This window comes from Puma concolor, chromosome A2 (genome assembly GCF_028749965.1).
Source record: "Puma concolor isolate L17-30 chromosome A2, mPumCon1.1.hap2, whole genome shotgun sequence".
In the NCBI taxonomy this organism is placed as follows: domain Eukaryota; kingdom Metazoa; phylum Chordata; class Mammalia; order Carnivora; family Felidae; genus Puma; species Puma concolor.
This window is the reverse complement of record NC_141668.1, coordinates 61,337,168-61,357,597: the sequence shown is the minus strand read 5'-3', so window position 1 is coordinate 61,357,597 and position 20,430 is coordinate 61,337,168. Positions and strand designations below refer to the sequence as shown.

General features: G+C 36.0%; 1 long non-coding RNA gene across 2 annotated transcripts in view; it reads right to left on the bottom strand.

The window, feature by feature from the left end:
* Positions 1–20,430, bottom strand: part of LOC147583228 (uncharacterized) — a 264,338-nt gene that overhangs the window by 5,692 nt on the left and 238,216 nt on the right. For both annotated transcript variants that reach the window (XR_015246514.1, XR_015246516.1), the window contains one exon: positions 8,141–8,326. This is a non-coding gene — a long non-coding RNA (uncharacterized LOC147583228). The remainder of the gene's footprint in view (positions 1–8,140; positions 8,327–20,430) is intronic.

Below are 20,430 nucleotides of genomic sequence, written 5' to 3'. Positions count from 1 at the left end.
CACAAGTATCCTCTTTGCTTTCTGCTTTTAATTTATCTTAATAAGCTATCCCCCTTCCTGTCTTTTGCTGTTTAGACCATGTTTTCTTTGCACTTTTCTTTAGTATTATGGATACTTTATTTTTCTCCGCGGTATTGAGGTTTAATTGACAAATAGAATTGAAAGCTATTAAAGTGTACCATCTAATGACCTGATCTATGTACACACACTGTGAAAGGATTTCTCCCATTGAGTTAACTAACGAATCCATCACCTCACTTATTTACCTTTTCTTTTTCTTAGTTACATTCTACTCTTAACGAATTTCAATTATACAATACAGTGGGTATCAACTGTAGTCGCTACGTTCTACATTAGATCGTTAGAATTTATTCATTTCATAACTGAAACTTGTGCCCTTTCAGTAGACATCTCCCTATCTCCTCCAGCCCCCAGCTCTGGGCACCCACTTTTCTATTCTGTGTCTATAAGTTAGGCTTTTATCTTTTTATTTTTATTTTATTTTATTTTATTTTATTTTATTTTATTTTATTGGTACGATTCCAAATACAAGTGATTTAATACAGTATTATCTTTCTTTGGCTTATTTCACTTCACATAAAAGCCCTCTGGGGTTCATCTTTGTTGTCTCAAATGACAGAATTTCCTTCTTTTTAAAGACTGAATAATATTCCATTGTATATATTCACCTCGTTTTCTTGATCCATTCCTCCACTGTTGTATACTTAGATGAATTCCATAAATTGGCTATTGTGAACAATGCTGCAATGAACATGGTGCTACAGATATCTTTTTGAGCTCATGATTTTGTTTCCTTTGGGATTGCTATATCATGGGATTGCTGGATCATGTGGCAGCTTTATTTTTAATTTCTTGAGGAACCTCCATACCGTTTTCCACAGTGATTCTACCAATTTACATTCACACCAAAAGTGTACAGAGGTTTCTTTTTCGCCACATCCTCTCCAGTGTTTGTTATCTCTTGTCTTTTTGAAAATAGCTACCTTAATGAGCATGAGGTAACATATCATGGTAGTTTTGATTTGAATTTCCCTGACGATTAGTGATATTGAACATTTTTTTCATGTACCTGTTGGCCATCTGCATGTCATCATTGGAAAAATGTCTATTCAGGTCCTTTGCCCAATATTTTTCTCAAGTTTTTATGTAAATTACAGTTAGTTAACATACAGTGTAATATTAGTTCCAGGTGTAGAAGTTGGTGATTCATCACTTACATACAACACCAGGTGCTCATTAGAATGAGGGTCCTCCTTATCGTTTGCCCAATTTTTAATTGGGTTATTTGGATTTTTTGTGCTATTGGGTTGTACGTGTCATTTGTATATTTTGGGTATTAACTCCTTATCAGATATATGGTTTCCAAATATTTTCTCCCATTTCATAGGTTGCTTTTTCATTTTATTGATGGTTCCCTTTGCTGTTGCAGAAAACTTTTGATTTGCTGTGTTCCTAATTGTTTGTTTTTGCTTTTGTTGATTTTGCTTTTGGTGACAAATCAAAAAAAAAAAAAAAAAACCTATGCCAAGACCAATGTCAAGGATTTTACTCCTTTTTTCCTCCAGAAGTTTTATGGTTTCAGGACTTAAAGTCTTTAATGTATTTTGAGTTGATTTTTGTGTATGGTGGAAGATAGGGGTCTGGTTTCATTCTTTTGATTGTGGCTGTCAAGCTTTCCCATTACCATTTAATGAAAAGATTATCCTTTTTTCATTGTATATTCTTGATTCCTTTGTCAAAAATAATTGAACATACATATATGGACTTACTTCTGGACCCATTATTCTGTTCCATTGCTGTAGGTGTCTGTTTTTATGCTAATACCATACTGTTTTTATTACTATAACTTTGTAATACAGTTTGAAATCAGGAAGCTGTAATTCTTCCAGCTTGGTTCTTCTTTCTGGAGATTGTTTTGATTATTTGAGGTCTTTTGTGGTTTTATAAATTGGATACTTTAGATCTACTTCTTATGGAAGCAGTGGTTATTCTTTAGTTAGTAAAATAACATTTTAATCACAGCAAAAATAATCTACTTTGCATCTGTTTCTTACAGTAATAACATTTGAATTCTTTCTCTGTTGCATTACCAATTCAGTTGTTGCATTCCATAAGGAAAAAACTCTTTGGGTGGGTTTTTGGTGATCATTTTTATATTAGGTTAGAATGACAATATTGAAACAGAACCAAAATTAAAAGAACTCAGTGAAGCTCCATATACACATCATCCAGATTCAAGTAAGACTGCTTGAATCTATCCCTTTTCACTTAAAAATATTTAAACCAATGTTTTTCTAAGTGTCAATAATGAAAACTAACCCATGTAATATCGTCTGTAAAAATCATAATTTTCACTTTCTAATCTCCCTCTTATTTTTCCAAGTTTTTGTTGATACGCACATATCAATGTTAAATGACTAATTTTTATATTTACATACAAAAAGTAAGAATATTTGGACACATACATTATTGTTAATCTGCAAAAGCAATGATTTAGACTTATTCTATGTTTTCTGGGTTTTTTTCCCACAATTTTCTTTCATTCTATTATTCTCCATTCTCTTTTGTATTATTCTCCAATCTATCACAGCATGTATTCGAGTCTTCTTTACCAGAAAAGTATGAGGGTAGCATCCTTCCTAAGCTTTTGCATGTCTGATAATGTCCACCAGCTTGTCTTTCGCATAAATGAATTTGGCTGACCATAGAATTTTGCCAAACATTGAAAACATGACTTCATCACTTTCTGGCAGTTAAACTATTTTTGCATCTGGATGCTTATAGTATTTTTTAAAGTTTATCTTATAATTCAAAACGCATGAGGTTAAGTATAGATAACAACTTACTTGTTCTACTTTCCCTGAAACTTGACAATCTCTTATACTCTGAGTATATTTTTTTACAACTCAAAAAACTTTCTTTTTAATTGTCTCTTTAACACTTGCTTCTGATTTATCCATTCTGTTACCTTTTCTTAATTTCTATTTTATATATGGAAATATATAAAACAGACCAAATCCTTTAGTCTGTCATACATCTATCTTAATTTTCCTCATTTTACTCATTTTCTTCTTTGTGTAAGAGTCTTTTTGGAGCTTGGTTTCTGTTTCATATATTCTATATTCTAAGGTCAGATGTTTTTTGCCATCATGTTTACAGTGTCAAATTCAGCAAACATGTTTTTCACTTCCACACATCTTTCTCTGACATTAGATTTTCTTTCATATATTTTTTTGGGGAGAGTGACTGTGTAGAAGCAGGGGATGGGCAGAGAGCAGGGGGACAGAGGATCCAAAGCAGTGTCTGCACTGACAGCAGAGAGCCCGATGTAGGACTTGAACCCACCAAACCTGAGATCATGACCTGAGACGAAGTCAGATGCTTAACTGACTCAGCCACTCAGGTGCTCCTGAAACCGGCTTGTCATAGTTTGAACAATTTAGAAGGATTTCTTCAGTTTCTTTTAGGAGGGCCTTGCCATTCTCCAGTTTTTAGCACAGGCAAAGGTGTTTCTCTGTTTTCATGCTTCTTTTCAATCCTCCTTCTATGAGCTAGCTGTAGTATTCTAATAATCTCATCCATAGGGAAGGTAAACTTTTCGTGACATTTGTATGACTGTTTTTGACATTTTCTTCCAAAGTTCTTGCTATTCCTTCAGGATATCTTTATCCATCCCCCCACAATGCATTAGTCTTCCATCACCTGTCACCAGGAATATTTTAGTGGTCTCCATTACCTCTTCCTCTAAACCATAGTGTACAGAAATTTCAGACTGGACATGGAGATGGTCTTATTTCACTGAGACTGGTGGTAGTTGCATAATCCTATCCCCATTTTCCCTCTTCCACCAAGTTTAGATGGAAGAAAAGGAATTAAAATAATTCAGTATTAAATGCAAAATTATTTTGAAATCTCTCTAAATATTGATTTCATCACATAACTATCCTGGCTCAAAAATTGTCAGTGGACCCCAAATGCCTATGGGATAAAATGGAAACATTGCAAATTCTCATCCAAGGTTGGTCATAGTATGCTTTTTAAATAGTTTTTCCAGTCTCAGCTCATATATCTCCTCAACTCAGTTTTTGCTCCAATGAGATTATTTCCTCATTTTTTCCAAATAAGCCATACTCAATTCTACCTGCACACTTTCCCTCACACTATATCATTGGTCTGGAATGCCTTGCATGTTGTAGGTAAATTCTCCCCACTATTTTATTCCTAGCTCAAGAATTACTTCTTTTATTGAGCTATCTAAAACCCTTTACAGCTTATATAGCATTTCCTTTCCTGTGTGACTCATGTTAGTAATTAGATGATGTTGAATATTTTATCGTACGTTGAGTGAAGAGTTGTCTCATTTCTTCCACTTTGATAATACCTAGATAAGTGGCACTTGGCATTAATACTTTTGATCTTCATTTTGCTTCCAACATTATTTATACTGAAGTAGCCAACAAATGGTTGCTGTTTAAATATATGAGCAAAGGGATAAAACAAAACAAAAAGACCTAGCAATTTGCTTTCACTGTAAGGTACATTACACATTCTTGGAGAAAAGACTAAAGTCTCATTGGAAAGTTAAAGTGAACTAAAGTGATTTTAATCAATAGTTTTTAATAAAGTTAAAATTATTGTAAAATAAAATTAGAGCACATTCTATGGTATCATTTTTAGGGAGAGATAATTGCCTCCTCATGATGGGCTTTGAAGTAAAATAATTCTGAATTCAACTCTCTATTCTGCCACTGTCTAATGGACTCCTCTTGAATAGGTTTCTAATTCCCCTTTACCCTTTCTTCATTCACAAAATGGAAATAATAATGTCCAATTATATCATTAATATGAGGATATTAAATGGAGACTAAATATTTAAAATATCTCTAGAGGTACAGTGTCTATTACACAGGAAATAAAAAATCCTATTTATCGAATGTGTTTGTATCTCCTCAAAATACATTAATTCATTAACCATAACTTGATGAGTTGAGTAGTATTATTACCTCAATTACAGATAAGGAAATAGATAATTAATTTTCCAAGATCATTTAGCTAAAAACAAAACAAAACAAAACAAAACAAAACAAAACAAACAACAACAACAGAACAAAACAAAAAACAGAAAATGTGGCGGCACCAGACAATTTATGTTGTGTATGTCCAGAGCCCACACTCTTGACTACTAGGCTACGCTGCCACCCAGATGCACAGAGAGTGTTCATCTCTATCCTTATTCATTGATTCACAATGCCAGTCAGATCTCATGTAAGATACATGCCCTCTTTGCAGATCTAGTATAAGCTTGTTGGGATATTAATGGGAAATGATAATCCTCTATTTCTCATGAAATATGAATATAGGAGAGGAGAGATTTTAAAAATATCATATTACTACAGAAAGTCATCAAATATCTTTTCTGGAGATTTTCAATAATATTATTCGGAACGGTTAAGGAATTTCTGGAGGAAACTTACAACATTTCACAGTCTCCTTTGAGCCCATTATTCATATAATTCGATTTCCTAGATCTATTGATGTATGATAAAGATGTTTCCCTTCATGTAGAAACAAATTAACTAGCATCCTAAGTTGGTAAGAGTTGGCATTTCTAAACTAGGTTTCTGTTTGTACTTATATTTTTTCAAAAATTAAAAATTTTTTATTACATGTAAATTTAAATGAGACCATACTTTTTTTTACAGTTAATGAGGGAAATATAGTCCACAAAGTTTAAAACATCTAATTTTCAAAGCCTTTTTTGTGGCTTTAACACATTCTGCACATTTTAGTTAAAGTAATTAAATGACATTCTTACAACATTAATAGCATAGATGTATTGAGAGACATAGAAGCAGGAGCAGGGAAGGAAACAAGAGGGAAGTGAGAGGATAGCAATGGAAGAGTCGCTGAGTAGGTTTGAGACACTGCAGAATATGGATATATCTCAGCCTCAGAATCCGTATCGGAACATGATGACAATTCTAAAGGCAGCTCCCAGACTCAGCCTTTTGGATGTGGGTGGTGTGAACATGTGGGAGTGTGTGAATGTTTTTTCCTGGCTGGACAGACACTTTCGCCCTGTTGCCAAAGCCATGTTGTGTGTATGAAAGATGAACTCCCTGTTCCTGGTGCTGTTACAGGCACCAGGAAGCAGTAGGAACACGCTGGAATCCAACTTTCTTTTGGAAAACCAGACCAATTGTTGAAAAGAAGCCTCAAAATATTGAGTTGATATGTGTGCGGAAAATCATTCTTATGAGATTTGCATACCAGTTATTTAAATATAAAGAAACTGAGGTAAGGAGATAGGACATTGTAAAAATACAACTGCAGTGGCCTTAAATCGTCATTTGGATCAAGCCTTGTGATTTTGTCATAGAGCCAATGATAAGAAAATCATGCAGGATGGTGGCCAGTCAACTTCTTCAATGCAAAGAGAAATATCAGAATTTTCACTTGTGAGGTCATTCCTACATTTTATCACCTTTCAGTAATGACATTTTTCTTTACAAATACTGAGCATAGACACATATGGGTATGGGACATAAAAAAGAGGAAAGAAGTGAAAAAATATGTATTGCTTAAGTAGGTTGGAATCAGGCAGATATCCCTTAGTCTTTACAAAAATCCTCTCAATAGCTCTTGCATATGGTATTATGACCATTTTCCACAAAGGAAACTAAAGCCTAACTACTTACTTATAACTGATGGAGAGGGACTTGGTTGTTTGACCACAAATGTCACATGTAAGCTTTCCATGGAATCAGATATTCCTCAGATTGTACTGGCTTTGCCACAACTATAGAAAAGATGCTTTTTTCCTGTATATTTGGTGTAGTTTCTTCTCAAGATGTATGATTTAATAGACATACCTTACTCTCACGATGCATTATAATGAGTGCTTGAAAGTTTGGACTCCTGGAGTAAATCTGGATTTAAAGACAAGCTGTCAACTACTATTGTGTAATCTTGGAAGTTTCTTTAACAATCTTGTGCTCAGAACAGTAAAAGGACACTCAGAACTAACAAGACCTGAATAAAGTGTGGACTTCAGTTAAACATAATGTACTGAGATTGGTTCCTTAATTATATTAATGTAAGACGTTAATTATAATGTTAATACCTCTGGGTGTGGGATATATAGGAACTCTCTGTACTATCTTTCCAATTTTTATGTAAAGTTAAAACTCTTCTAAAAATTAAGTTTTGTTAAAAAATACTGTGCTTGTGGGGCGCCTGGGTGGCTCAGTTGGTTAAGCGTCCGACTTTGGCTCAGGTCATGATCTCACAGTTTGTGGGTTCAAGCCCTGCGTCGGGCTCTGTGCTGACAGCTCAGAGCCCGGAGCCTACTTCTGATTCTGTGTCTCCTTCTCTCTCTGCCCCTCCCCTGCTCATGCTCTGTCCCTCTCTGTCTCAAAAATAAATAAAACATTAAAAAAAAAATACTGTGCTTGTGTCACCTGCCTAGTTCAGTTGGTAGAGCAAGTGGCTGTGGATCTTAGGGTTGTAAGTCTGAGCCCCATGTTGGGTACAGAGATTACTTAAAAAATACTGTGCTTCACCGGGCTTCCTGTGAGCATATAGCCCACTTCAGATCCTCTGTCCCTCTCTCTCTGCCCTCCCCCACTCACACTCGCTGTCTCTCAAAAATAAATAAACATTAAAAAAAATACTGTGCTTTATCGTCCTCATGATTTTCTTAGGAAAATTTGATGAATTAATACATATACAGTACTTAGCTCCTGGTAAATATCAATATGTAAATAAATGTCAGCTATTGTGGGCATTCTTAGGAAAGGGAGAGGTTTGGGCAGAGAAGGAAACTTTTACTATTGGAAATCTACTCAAAGTATGCAAAGAACCAGTAATCACATTCAAGGCAGGGTTCCTGCCTTCCTGTGCACCAAGAATTTGTTTCACAAAGGTCTTATCAGGGATATGATTTCTAAAATCGGCAAGTATCTCTAGATTTTCTGAGATGAGTTTACTTGCCTGCTTTTCTCCAACTTGTTCCCTGTTACAAGTTCAGGGTGAGACTAAAGAGAAAACACAAGAAGAGGAATTCAATGAAGCACTGAAGAGAAGCAGTTAATTCCACATTCAAGTTAAGGTTATTTACCTGAAGGTTTAGTGTGGCTCTGAATGTCTGAACTATGAGACTCACTGTTGGAAACTCAAGATCCTGCTGTCCCAGTTTGCCAGTCACTAGTGGCCAATCACCAAATTCCCTCATTCCTCAATACTTGGCTGTATTGCCTTCTGTTGCAATTTTTTTTTTTTTTTTGTACATAGGATGAAAAATTCACTGTAGAGCCAAAGAAAGAAAGCATATGTGAAAAGATAGCACTTCTATTAGTAAATGAAAGTAGGTGTCAGATGAAAGGAATTCATGACCAGAGTGAGTATCTGTGAATCATCTTGAGAAAACTCACCACTTGGTTGACTTCCGGCACATTAAAAACTTGAGGCACAACATCCCCCTGTTCCCTTTTTAGCATAGTGCTCGTTTTATTTTCTCGTGCAAAATTAAATCTCAAAAACAGGGAACACTTAACTTGAAAAGATTTTCCTATCACTGAAATTGTATCAGTGTTTCCCAATCTTGGATGTGTATGCAAACCTCCCAGGAGGCCTTGTTAAAAGACATTATAATTCAGTGATTCTCAGATGAATCTTAGAATCTGAGATCTGCATTTCTAATAAGCTTTTAGACCTTTGAACTGGATTTTGGTGAGTAAAGTTATGAATGGTTAAACTTAGGTGTCTGCACATGAAGTTTGAACTCAATTAGGGACCAGCAGTGTGTCTATCACCAGGAAAATAAACTAGCGAAACTCAAAAGAACGTACGTGCCATCGCTTCTTTTTTGATAGAAATTATTGCTGAGCTCAATAATTCTGAACCACGGCAGTATCAGAGGAACATTCACAAATTGCCCCTGTATAATCTGCAGAAATTTTTATTTGGTTGGTCTGGTGCAGGCCTGAGAATTAGTATTTTTTGAAAGCTTGTCAGATGGCTCCATCATGCAATCGAGATTGAGAACCACTATGGAAGTGACATCACCTTAATTAATGTCTTTCCACTCAAACTTATTTGTTGGTTAGCTTTCTCACATCACCCAAGTGGTGCTAAATTCTGAAGCAAAACAAAGTAAGTAGCCACTAGCCTCTAGGATTCTGAAATAAAATGTTTAAAAATGCTGTGTATCTCTTATCCCTTTGTTACAGATTCACTATGCATATATGAAAGCTATGTAGATCATCAGAATTTTTGTTGAATATGCACGGAATACTTGAACTATGTGGCTGATGGAAAATGGACTTTGGGCAGACATTTGTGTAGGCTTGACATATCTATCTGGTGTGTTTAAAACTCGTCCTATCAATAACCAACCAGTCTCGAAACAACACTGAGAATAACATGGGTGACAGAATCTCTCTGGACTAATTAAAGGATATGGGTATCAAGCTAGTACTGACGTATAACACATTAATGATACAGTGTTTAAATGGTACTATCACAGCTCTCAGCCTCCCACCTGCCTATCAGAAAGGAAGAGAAAATTTTAAAAGTGTTACAAATAGTAGGGCCAGACCTTGCTTTTCCTTGGGTCTGTGCAAGGGAAGAGAAGTGGTGTCCCGTACTCAGCATAGGACTCTGAATACAATCAGGACAGACTGCTGACACATTTCTCCTTCACTCCACCCTTGGAACCAAGCCAGAAGCTAGGCTTCAAAGTATATCTAAGTGAAAGTTCATTTCAGTTTTATCAACAAACATGAGTGCGGCCAAGTAATTCTGAATTACCCTTATATAAACAATGTTTATCTGTTATTTCCTTTTGAAAATAACTATTGTGTTTTTTGAATAAGCCAATAAAATATTGTTTTTCTTTGTGATTCCTGACATGGTTTTTATACACAGTCCACCATTAAAACCTACTTTTGAAGGTTCCCAAGATTTGAAAAACATTTAGTGCTTTGCCCATGAATGAGAGTGCAAACACGAAAAGGCATACTCAGTATCATGATATTACCATGAAGCATTTCCCCCCTCTTCCTACTACTAAATTATTCCTACTTTAGAGGATAATGAAGGTTAAGTGAGAAAATATGCACTGTATTCAATAAGTTGTAAAGCTTTCTTCTGTTAATGGTTAGCTGCCTGGAGCACAACAAACTCAAATTAGGTCTGTGCTGTCCTACATGGAGTTTATGCATGACCCAGCAGTGGAGATTACAGTAGAGTGAAAAACGTATGTGTCCGTGCATTTAGGGTTAACCCAGGGCACTTCTGCAGTCGGCACCAAATTCACAGGCAGGGATACCCTTTCAGCTTCCTGTACTCTCAAACCCACTGTGATTCATTTTGCTTTTAATCATTGTAAACAGGCCCAAACGGTGGTGGCATTTACAGCTCCTTTTTGGCCTTTGCTTTTTACAGTTGGTGCTTCCTAAACTTGTTCTTACGGAGCCTGAACACTTCTGCAGAAGTACTGGACCTGGATGGAGGAGGAACGAGCATGGTCTCAGACAGGTGCTTCCTCTTCCCATCTTTACTTCTACTTGCTTATAATGCCTTCTGTCCAATAAGACTTCTAGGAGGGAAAGCTTACTTCAGCTGAAATAAATGTGATCACCTCACGCTACAGGGGAATTTCAGGAGACGGAGCACTGCCTACAACTTGAACCTATCTCGTTCCCCAATCAACAAAGTAATAAATGAAGACATGACCTCCTATTTTCCTATCAACTCCATTAATATTTCTTTGAAATGGTGTGTTGTTAAGTAGCAACTTGTGTGTTAAATTTCATTTCCACACTGACTTAATGTGCTTTCAGATCTTTATTCCACCAAAAAGTGTTTTTCCCCCCTCTTATCTCATTGAAATGCTTAACCAATACAACTGCCCTTGCTAATTTGGTTAAAATATATTATATGAAATCTCATTGAATTGGAACATGCTACTCAAGCCATCATTCTGGACATTCAACAGTTAAAAGTGTGCAGAAATCAAATCAAGAACAGAAATGGCCACATGGCTATGTTTTCAGGGGCTGTGCAAAGGGTCTCTAATATGTGCTCTGAAGTTGCCTTTAAACTGCTGTTAAGGTTTTAAAGATATTTGCTGATCTTTGCATAGCAGCTTTTGTATATTCTCTGGCAAGATAATTCCAAGTATAAAGAGAGAGGCACCACATAAACAAATCAAATTACAGTAACACTTCATTAAATGCAAGGATGTGAAAGGTCATCCAATAAATATGAAATCAACAGACTGATTTATTAAGCATGTGCCTTATTAAAGATATGAATCTCAAATACCACTACTTACATATAAAATTCAAAAACTGCTAATGCCATAAAAGATTTTTCAAAATAATTCAATTATTCAGTAAATTTGATTCAGACCAGTATACATATTTGGACTGATTTTATATTTGGATTGATAATCACAGGTAAAAAAGAATATGTTTTTAGTCAAGTTAATCTAAGTAGTTTTGGGGAAAAATATGATTTATTTCTCTTCCATTAAAAGCAATCATGAGAGAATAATTTTTATTTCTCTGCATTTTTTTCTTCTTCTTAAATAAGCTCATCACTCTAGAAAGCACTAGGTGAGGAACAGATGAATTATAACAAATATTCCATAGAATAGACTATGTATTTCATAAGGGTATCATAAATAGATTTCTTCTGTGTTCCTAAGGTCACCAAACAAATGACAGAAATTTTGAAGCCCCTATTCCCCTTGGCTAAAGTTTGTTTTAAAACATAAATTGATTATACTCACCTTGAAATTGATATGTGCAGGCTCATCAATGTATATGTAAGAGGATATCTATTATAGCATTTTTTAAGGGTGGGGATTTGGAGGCAATGTCGGACTCCATCCTGGCAGAATGGAAGGGTAAAACATGGATGGTACATAAGCTAGAGAACAGTGGGGCAGTTTGAGATATGGGTTAGATTACACAACATAAATTGACTTTAAAGACAGGTCAATGAAAAATATAGAAAAGAATGTGATCTATAACACAGTACTATGTATGTAAACTAAGCATATGTGCACCTTAAAAAAATAATACATATTTTGCAAGGGTAAGTATATATAAACCAATAGAAATACATTGACTGAAAAGTAAGATTATTTCAATCCTGTGCAATCACAGGCCACTAAATACATACATACATACATACATACATACATACATAAAAGTATGATGTTAGCTCTCTACCATATGTTGTTTAAGAAATACAAAGAGGGTGCCTATGTGGCTCAGTGGGTTAAGACTGTGATTTTTATCTTGGCTCAGGTCGTGATCTCATAGTCCCTGAGTTGGAGCCCCACCTCACTACATCGGCTCTGCACTGACAGTATGGAGACAGCTTGGGATTCTTTCTCTCTCCCCCTTTCTCTGACCCTCCCCTGCTGTCCCTCCCACCATCTCTCTCTCTCTAAATAAATAAATAAACTTAAAAAAAAAAGGAATACAAAGAAAAGAAACAGAAAACTTGCACTGGGTAAGGCTCTGTGCCTTTTGAAGGAGCACACTTTTTTTGGAGTGTACAAAGTTTATCCTTTAACAGCAAAACCTGTAGGAATATGAATGAGAACAAATCCTTTGTCCCAGATTTAATTCTTCATAGGAAGATTAGTACCATTAATACCAAATGGTAGAGGGAAAGTGTTTGAAATGCAGATTCCTGGGGGTGCCTGAGTGGCTCAGTCAGTTAAGTGGCCCACTTTGACTCAGGTCATGATCTTGCAATTCCTGAGTTCCAGCCCTGCAGGTCAGGCTCTGTGCTGACAGCTCAGAACCTGGAGCCTGCTTTGCATTCTGTGACTCCTTTTCTCTCTTCCCCTCCCTCACTATGCATGCACACATGCAGTCTCTCTCTCTTTCTCTCTCTCAAAAGTAAACATTAAAAATAATAATAATAAAATAAAATGCAGATTCCTGGACTCTACTCCAGATCTAGTGAATTCGAATCTCTGAGTCTAGAACTTTTGATTTTTAACAAGTCTTCACCCCCATATCGGCTTAGTGATTCCTATCCTTATGAAAGTTTAAGAACTACTTGTATAAGGAAACAACATTAAAGTATAATTCATTCTATGCATGTTCCTATTCATTAAAAAAACATTTAAGATGTTCTGTTGGTAAGCTATTTTATATTTTTCCTACAGATGAAGTTCACACTTCATCTTTTTTCTCATTTATTGTTCTAAGACATTGGATTCACAATTAAATTTAAAATAGAGGAAAAAACCTATTAGCATATTTTAAATGTATGGGTTTTTGTTGTTTGAAAAACAAATCCAACCATCAGGAATAAATTTAAAACGTTATTACAATTATGTCCCTCAATCATAGCAAAAAGAATTATTGCATTAGCAAATATTCCTTTACTTATACAATGAAAAAAAAAATCCTCTGTCAATGCTTCTGAAAAAAAAAAAAAAAAAAAAAAAAGGAACGAACAGTCCACTCACTGACAAAGCAGAAAGAAGCCAGTGGGGATAAAATGTTAAGGTCTGGCACTGAAGTTATATTTATCACATATGTATATCTATTTTACTAAGACAGAATACTAGGATTTGGACAAGAATACCTCTGTTCTGAAATGTAAGTTCTGAAGCCAAGACTCATTGTCTTGAGCAAATGAGAGGAGTCCTTTCCCCCCTGTTATTCCTACATCTTTAAAACCTGAAAATTTATATTTATGCTGAGGGAAAAAGGACAGGAAAAAATAATACTTTTTCTAACCACATTCAGTTGAAGTGGGCAGCATATCCAGGCATATAGTGATCAAGTTATTATGGTCCACAAGGCTGTTATCTTTCTCATTGATTCAACTTTGCAAATTGTGCAATTATGGCCAGTACTTGAGACTTGTAGCATTTTTCCTTATTCTCTCTCTCCAAAAGCTTAAAGGAAACTACTCATGCTAGTGACACACATACATTGACTACACTTATGTATCCACGTGCAAATATGTGTGTGCGTGCACACTCATGTGCACACACACACACACACACACACAGAAACAGGCTATCTATCCTTCTGAGAATAATCTGGTCCTTTGGTACATTACAGAGAATACTAAGGGCCAAACCTTTTAGGGCTGGAAAATAACTAATGTTCTTGCCAGTGAGTTAAAGCTGGAGTATCCCCTTTGTCATAGCCAAATTTATGACATGGATCAAAAACTATAAAAAGCTATGTTGCATCCTGCCATTAAGGAGAATTAATATTTTCAGTGGTATGTTAACCAACGTTTTTCCAGTGTCTCTTGTTAAAAGCAGATTGTTGACTTTTCATCATGGTGTGCCAAACATTTTCATTGAAACCCTAACAAGACTTTCATCTTAGAACCATTATTTCTTAATGGACTTGGATAAGGGCAACGTAAAAGAATGGCTTTGCTTTGCAGCACTGCGGCATGCAGCAAGGGCTCGTCATTAGCGCGTTGGGCCTTGCTGAATCATTACACATGTAGACATTTAAGGCATTTCCAGTGTGACTTGATGTTTTCCTTGAAGCACACTTCATGTTTTATCTTATGCTAAAGCAACATAGATTTTTCCTCCCACTTTCATGTATCTTTATTATGATTCTTTCTACTTGACTATCCAGTAAAACTATAATAAATGAGATCATTCCTGCACACATGCACACACACACACAGTTTTGTTTGCTTTGTATTTTTTATTGAGGATATCTATCTGCAGGATTTTCTTCTATGCTTAGGGAATCAATGCATCTTTTAAAAAACCCTAAGCCCCAGTAATTTTGCAATAAACTACATGACATCAGTAGTTTAGAATGTCCATACATATGTGTGCATGTATATATATATACACACACACACACACACACACACACACACACACATAGGTGTATATATATATACACACACACGTGTGTGTGTGTGTATATATATATATTCTTGTATATCATTGTGTTAATGTGAATGAGTGACAACTGTACTATAAGAAAGGAAGCCTGGAGGCTAGATGACAAAAGGTGCCATGCAAATAGAATGTGTCCTTTGCGTGGGCACTTCCATTTGACAGAGTTTTAAAATATGTAACGTACAAAAGATATGATGCAGCTAGTAGGCTGATGCTGACAGACTCTAATTTGCCCAATAATCTTTCATTTCTCTCAAATAGATCTTTAGAGTCAATGACAATTACACACAGAGAAGGAAAATTTGGCTTTTGGCTTGGCTTCTCACTCGAAAGTGTTGGCCTATATCTCTATCGAGTGTTTCATGATGTGGTTGATCAAATTGTAAGGTATGACCGTACACCACACTACTGACTCTGAAACCAGCAAGCTGAGAGTCACCTGAAGTTAGCTATCAAAGTCAGATAAACTTTTGGAATCCAAGAATGCATGGGAGAAGACTATTTATCCAGCAAATAATATTTAATTCTAGAACCTAGATTTTATGGAGTTTATAGAGTTTAATATGCCTCCCAAGAAGTTTTATGATTTGGAAAACTGCACTCATTAAAGACATATTACAAAATCCTTTATTTGGAATGTAAGTATACCCATTCAGTTTTCATTCCTAGGAAACAAAAATAGTTCTACTTCCTCTAAACATATTATTTCAGCTCAGGTGTTTTTGCCTGCCAGTAACATTTCCAAAACCAAAGTGGATTAAAGAAGGAAAGCTATCAACATAACTCACATAAGAAATCCAGAGGTAGCCCATCCCAAGTGGGACACTGAGTAGCTCAAGTTTGCTAGGCCAAGGCCAGCACCTATGCCATCAGCTTTCCCTCATAGGTATGGGACTGTGGCAGCTCCAAACATCACTCCCTCACACAACAAGCAAGGCAAGGGCAAAAAGAGTTGAGACTTTCTGTTTACATTTATCGTTCTTTTTCTCAAAGAAAAAACATTGCTTAAAAACTCATTAATTTCACCCCTTTTATTTAATTTATATATTTGTTTTTAGCTAGAAATGAAACACAGATAGGTAAATACAATTTTAAAAAATTGTTGGAAAGAATCTTGAATGATGAATTTCTAATGTGTCCAAACAAGCATGCTATTAAAAATAGCGTACAGCTTGGGGTTAATGGGAACAGGTGCAGTGATCAATCAGAATAGATGCCAGGTATCATGACTGGAGCTTGTTCAGTTGAGAGCCGGCCAAACTGACTTATCTTTAGTTAGCCTTTCTAAGTGTTTAGATAAAAGGTCTTAAGATAGGCTCATGAGGTGCCTGGGTGGCTCATTCAGTTGAGAGTCCAACTTCAACTCAGGTCATGATCTCACAGTTTGTGAGTTCAAGTCCTGCATGGGGCTAGCTGCTGTCAGCACAGAGCCTGCTTCAGATCCTCTCTCTCCCTCTCTCTCTGCTCCTCCCCCACTCACACATTCTATCTCTCTCAAAAATAAATAAACATTAAAAAAATCCCCTCATAAACAAGGGCTTAAGATAGCAGGTGATGGAACCCCAGATTGTCTTGTCCTCTGATGTAGGAAACAAAAGTAAATGAAAAATGAGGGTCTCCTGGGTGACTCAGTCAGTTAAGTGTCGGACTTTGGTTCAGGTCATGACCCCACGGTTCATGGGTTCAAGCCCTGCTTTGGGCTCAGTGATGACAACTCAGCCTGAGCCTGCTTCATATTCTGTCTCCTTCTCTCTCTGCCCCTCACCTGTTGGTGCTCGTCTCTCTCTCTCTTAAAAATAGACATTAAAAAATTTTTAAAAAAAAGTAAATGAAAAATTAAATTTCCTTACTGTCTACATCCCATTGACAAATCCTTAAAACAGGCAGAGTAACCTTCCTCTAGGAACTCAGATGTCTCACTGATAACACTTTGCTAAGGGCAAAAGGCACTCTTAGCCTGACTCCCCAGGATCCTGTAAGTCTACTTTAACATACAAAAATTCCTTTGGAGACTTCCTTTATCTCTAACCCCCTAAGATACATGTTGGCAATCATATTCCAAGCTTATGGCCCACTTATATACAACTGAAGGCCTCATGACTGAGTTTTTACTAAATAGTAGTAAATAAGCTTTTCCTAAAAATAACTAGCCTCTTCAAGGTCCCAAAATTCGTCGCTTTCAAAATTCCTTGGAGATTTACACTATCCCTAACTCCCTCTCAACCTGAAGGTATGTAATCTGTCACCCATCACAACCCCAGTGCAGTTCTTTCTGCCCATAGGTCCTGTCCCCGTGCTGTAATAAAATCACCTTTTTGCACCAAAGACATGTCAAGAATTCTTTCTGGACCCAAGAACATCATCACTCCACCAGGCTATAGTTTATTTGGGGCAAATAGTGTGTTTCACTGATGATTGCATCCCTAATATCCAGCATGGGGCCTGAAACTCAGAGGGTACTCAATATTTGGTGAATTAATCAATAGATAAATGTAGTCAATCACAGAATATCTGGATTTGCTCCATATGAAATAAAGAAGTTCTTTTCCTTTTTAACTTACATCTGTTACATTTTTTAACTACATTTTCAATAGTTTCCCATTTTTAAGCTTTTACTTGTCTTTTCATGGAGTAAAATTATAGATGGTTACAATATTTTATCATAGAGATGATGATATATCTAACCAGCTTATCATCAGGAATATCAAGTTTAGTTTGTAACTTTCAGGAAGCAGAATTTGATACTGTAAAATATTTTTCTTTGGCATAAGAATTATTTTAGTCTGAGTTTTTTTAAGTTCTTTTTTTTTTATTTTTTTATTTTTGGGAGAGAGAGAGAGAGTGGCTCTGCCAGTGCAGAGCGTGATGCAGGGCTCACATTCAGGAATCATGAGATCATGACCTGAGCCAGAGTTGCATGCTTAACCAACTGAGCCACCCAGCGCACCTAGGCGAAGTATTTTTAAGAAACAACATATATAGGAATTGCTCTGCAAACTGAGTAGAAGTCTCCTTTTTGTAAGAGACAAATTTATAAGGGAAATCTCCATTTGTAAAAGTACCTTTCAGCATTAGGAAGAGAAGGATGGCTCTCAAAGCTTTTATCAATAGAGAAGGTCACAACCAAAATCTGCATAACAATCACACCCTTGTTTTCTGTGCTTTTCCTGATAGCCTCCCTTAAGTGGCTCACTCTCCCTCTCACCCCCCACCCCCAACATCTTTTGTCCTTAGCTGGAGATGATAGCTAAGGCCATCTCAGGAAGTGACTCAGTTTTCCTGGGTATTTCCCATGTATACAGGAGGCATACAGTTAATAAACTTAGTTGTTTTTCTCCTGTTAATCTTTTATTACAGTGGGTGTCTCAGCCAAGAACCTAGAAGGGTAGAGGGAAAAATTATTTTTTCCTTCCCTACACTTTATTTTTGACTCAAATAAATGTAATATGTTTCAAAATAACTATATTCTTCCCAGGCATATTTTGTTTCTACTATGATGGCAATGATGAAGTTAGAAATAAAATTGAATTTTACACTTCAGCATAAAGTTTCTGCTTGCTCTTTGGATACAGACATATATTAGCTAAATTTCCTAACTTTAAAAAGTACAAAATAAAAGCCATCTTTAAGAAACACAAATACAGTAAGCCTTAAAATACAGACTAAATAGGACACAAATAGGGTTATGATAATGAAATTGCCTTCAAATTATAAACAAAAGACTGATTATGAAATTAACCTCTCTTTAAGAGGTCCAAAACAAATTTGTACTTTAAAAAAAAGTAACTGCACCAAAGGAAAAAGCTGGGAAAAACAAAACTTTCCAACGGGATTTAAGAACGAATCTAACCAGAGGACACTATTAATACAATATTTGATGTGCTAAAATACTTTTAATTATTTCTGAATTCAAACCTGCTTTCGCTTACTTGAAATTGTTGCATAACTCAAAAGTGCCATTATAATTCAACCCAAATGGTAGGGTACTTCAATGAGCTGGTGGAATTGATTCTGGACATTAAAGAGATGCCGGCGAAGTTATAAATTGCTATTCTAATCGGGAGTGAAGAGGTTAATTCAAGATTCCACTAAAAAACAGACTGGCAGAAATGTTTCCAGGGCGTACTTTTTTTTCTTCATCCTCTCTCTCTCTCTCTTTCTCTCTCTCTCTCTTTCTTTTTTTTTTTTTTTTTTTTTTCTCAGTAGGGGTTTGGAGAAGAGGTTTGGAAGGGAAGGAGAGGGCTGGTTCCAGGCCCCCAGCATTCCCCAGAGCACCGTTAGGGAAGGGGGAGGGCTTCCTGCCCAGGCAGCCATCTGTAACATTCTGCAAACAGCAGGAACCTGGACTGCTCCAGTCAGTAAGCCCGGGTGAGGATTCTGTCTGCATTCAAAAAGGAGTTTCCCCTCTTATTTCTTGCAATCTCTCTGCCTGGAATATTTTCTTTTATCTGTTGCAGGTGAGCAATGGAGCTGGGTTCTCAGGAGTTGCTTGATTAAATAAAATAGTATCTCAACGATGTCAGAGCAATACTGTTGGGGACACCGGCTTGACCAGTACCAAAATACCCAGCCTGCCTCCTGGAATGTGCTGGCAGCAAGCTGGGAATGTCATCATTTCAGCTAATGTCACACTGTGGAACGCTTTCTGGGATCAGTGGACGTGTGTCTGATGTTCCCTAATGTTACTGCTTTCTAGGCTTGAGTCAATTAGAGTCGGCTTTTTTGGAAAGTGGTGTCATTTAAAACTTATTTTATGAAAGTTATTTTTGTGCCTATAATTTGGGGCTCACACGTCTGTTATTTCCTCCAGTCCTTGGCGTGCATAATATACCGCCTATGGAAAGTAGTAAAGAGTGACAATGGAAAAAATAACAAGGGCTTTTTACTTTTAACATCTGGAGAAAACACATTTAAGGAAATGTTAACAAATAGGTACAGGGATTGATAAAGTTAAAAATATAACTATATATATCCTTCCTTATAGAGGTAAAAACAACCTAGACAGAATTTTTAAAATCACTTTTTATACAATAAAAATTGAACAATGAGAATGATCTTATTTAAGAAGACTCAGTTCACATCTTTTTGTAGAGTCAATCAAATGACTAATATCAAATCCCCAAAGCACATAGGTACAAAAAAATTTCTCAACAAAGATGAAAGGCGTAGGGATTCCAATTTTCACATTTTCTTACTTTCCACTTTTTGGTAAAGCTTTACTATTATATTTAACTTCCTGGCAGCAGACTAAAGAAACAAGCAAATTATACTGTAGAAATGAAACCTAAAAATCAGAAAGAAAACTTCAAGAAACATTCCAGGGCAGAGATAAATACTCAGACAAATAATGCAGTCGTAGTTTTATTGAGGAAAAAATGTACAAATGTGAAAGTACTCTGTTCTTACACACCAAAATTACTTAAAGACAAAATACGGTTCAAGGGAAAATAAATTATAATGAATATATACTACTGTATTAACAAAAG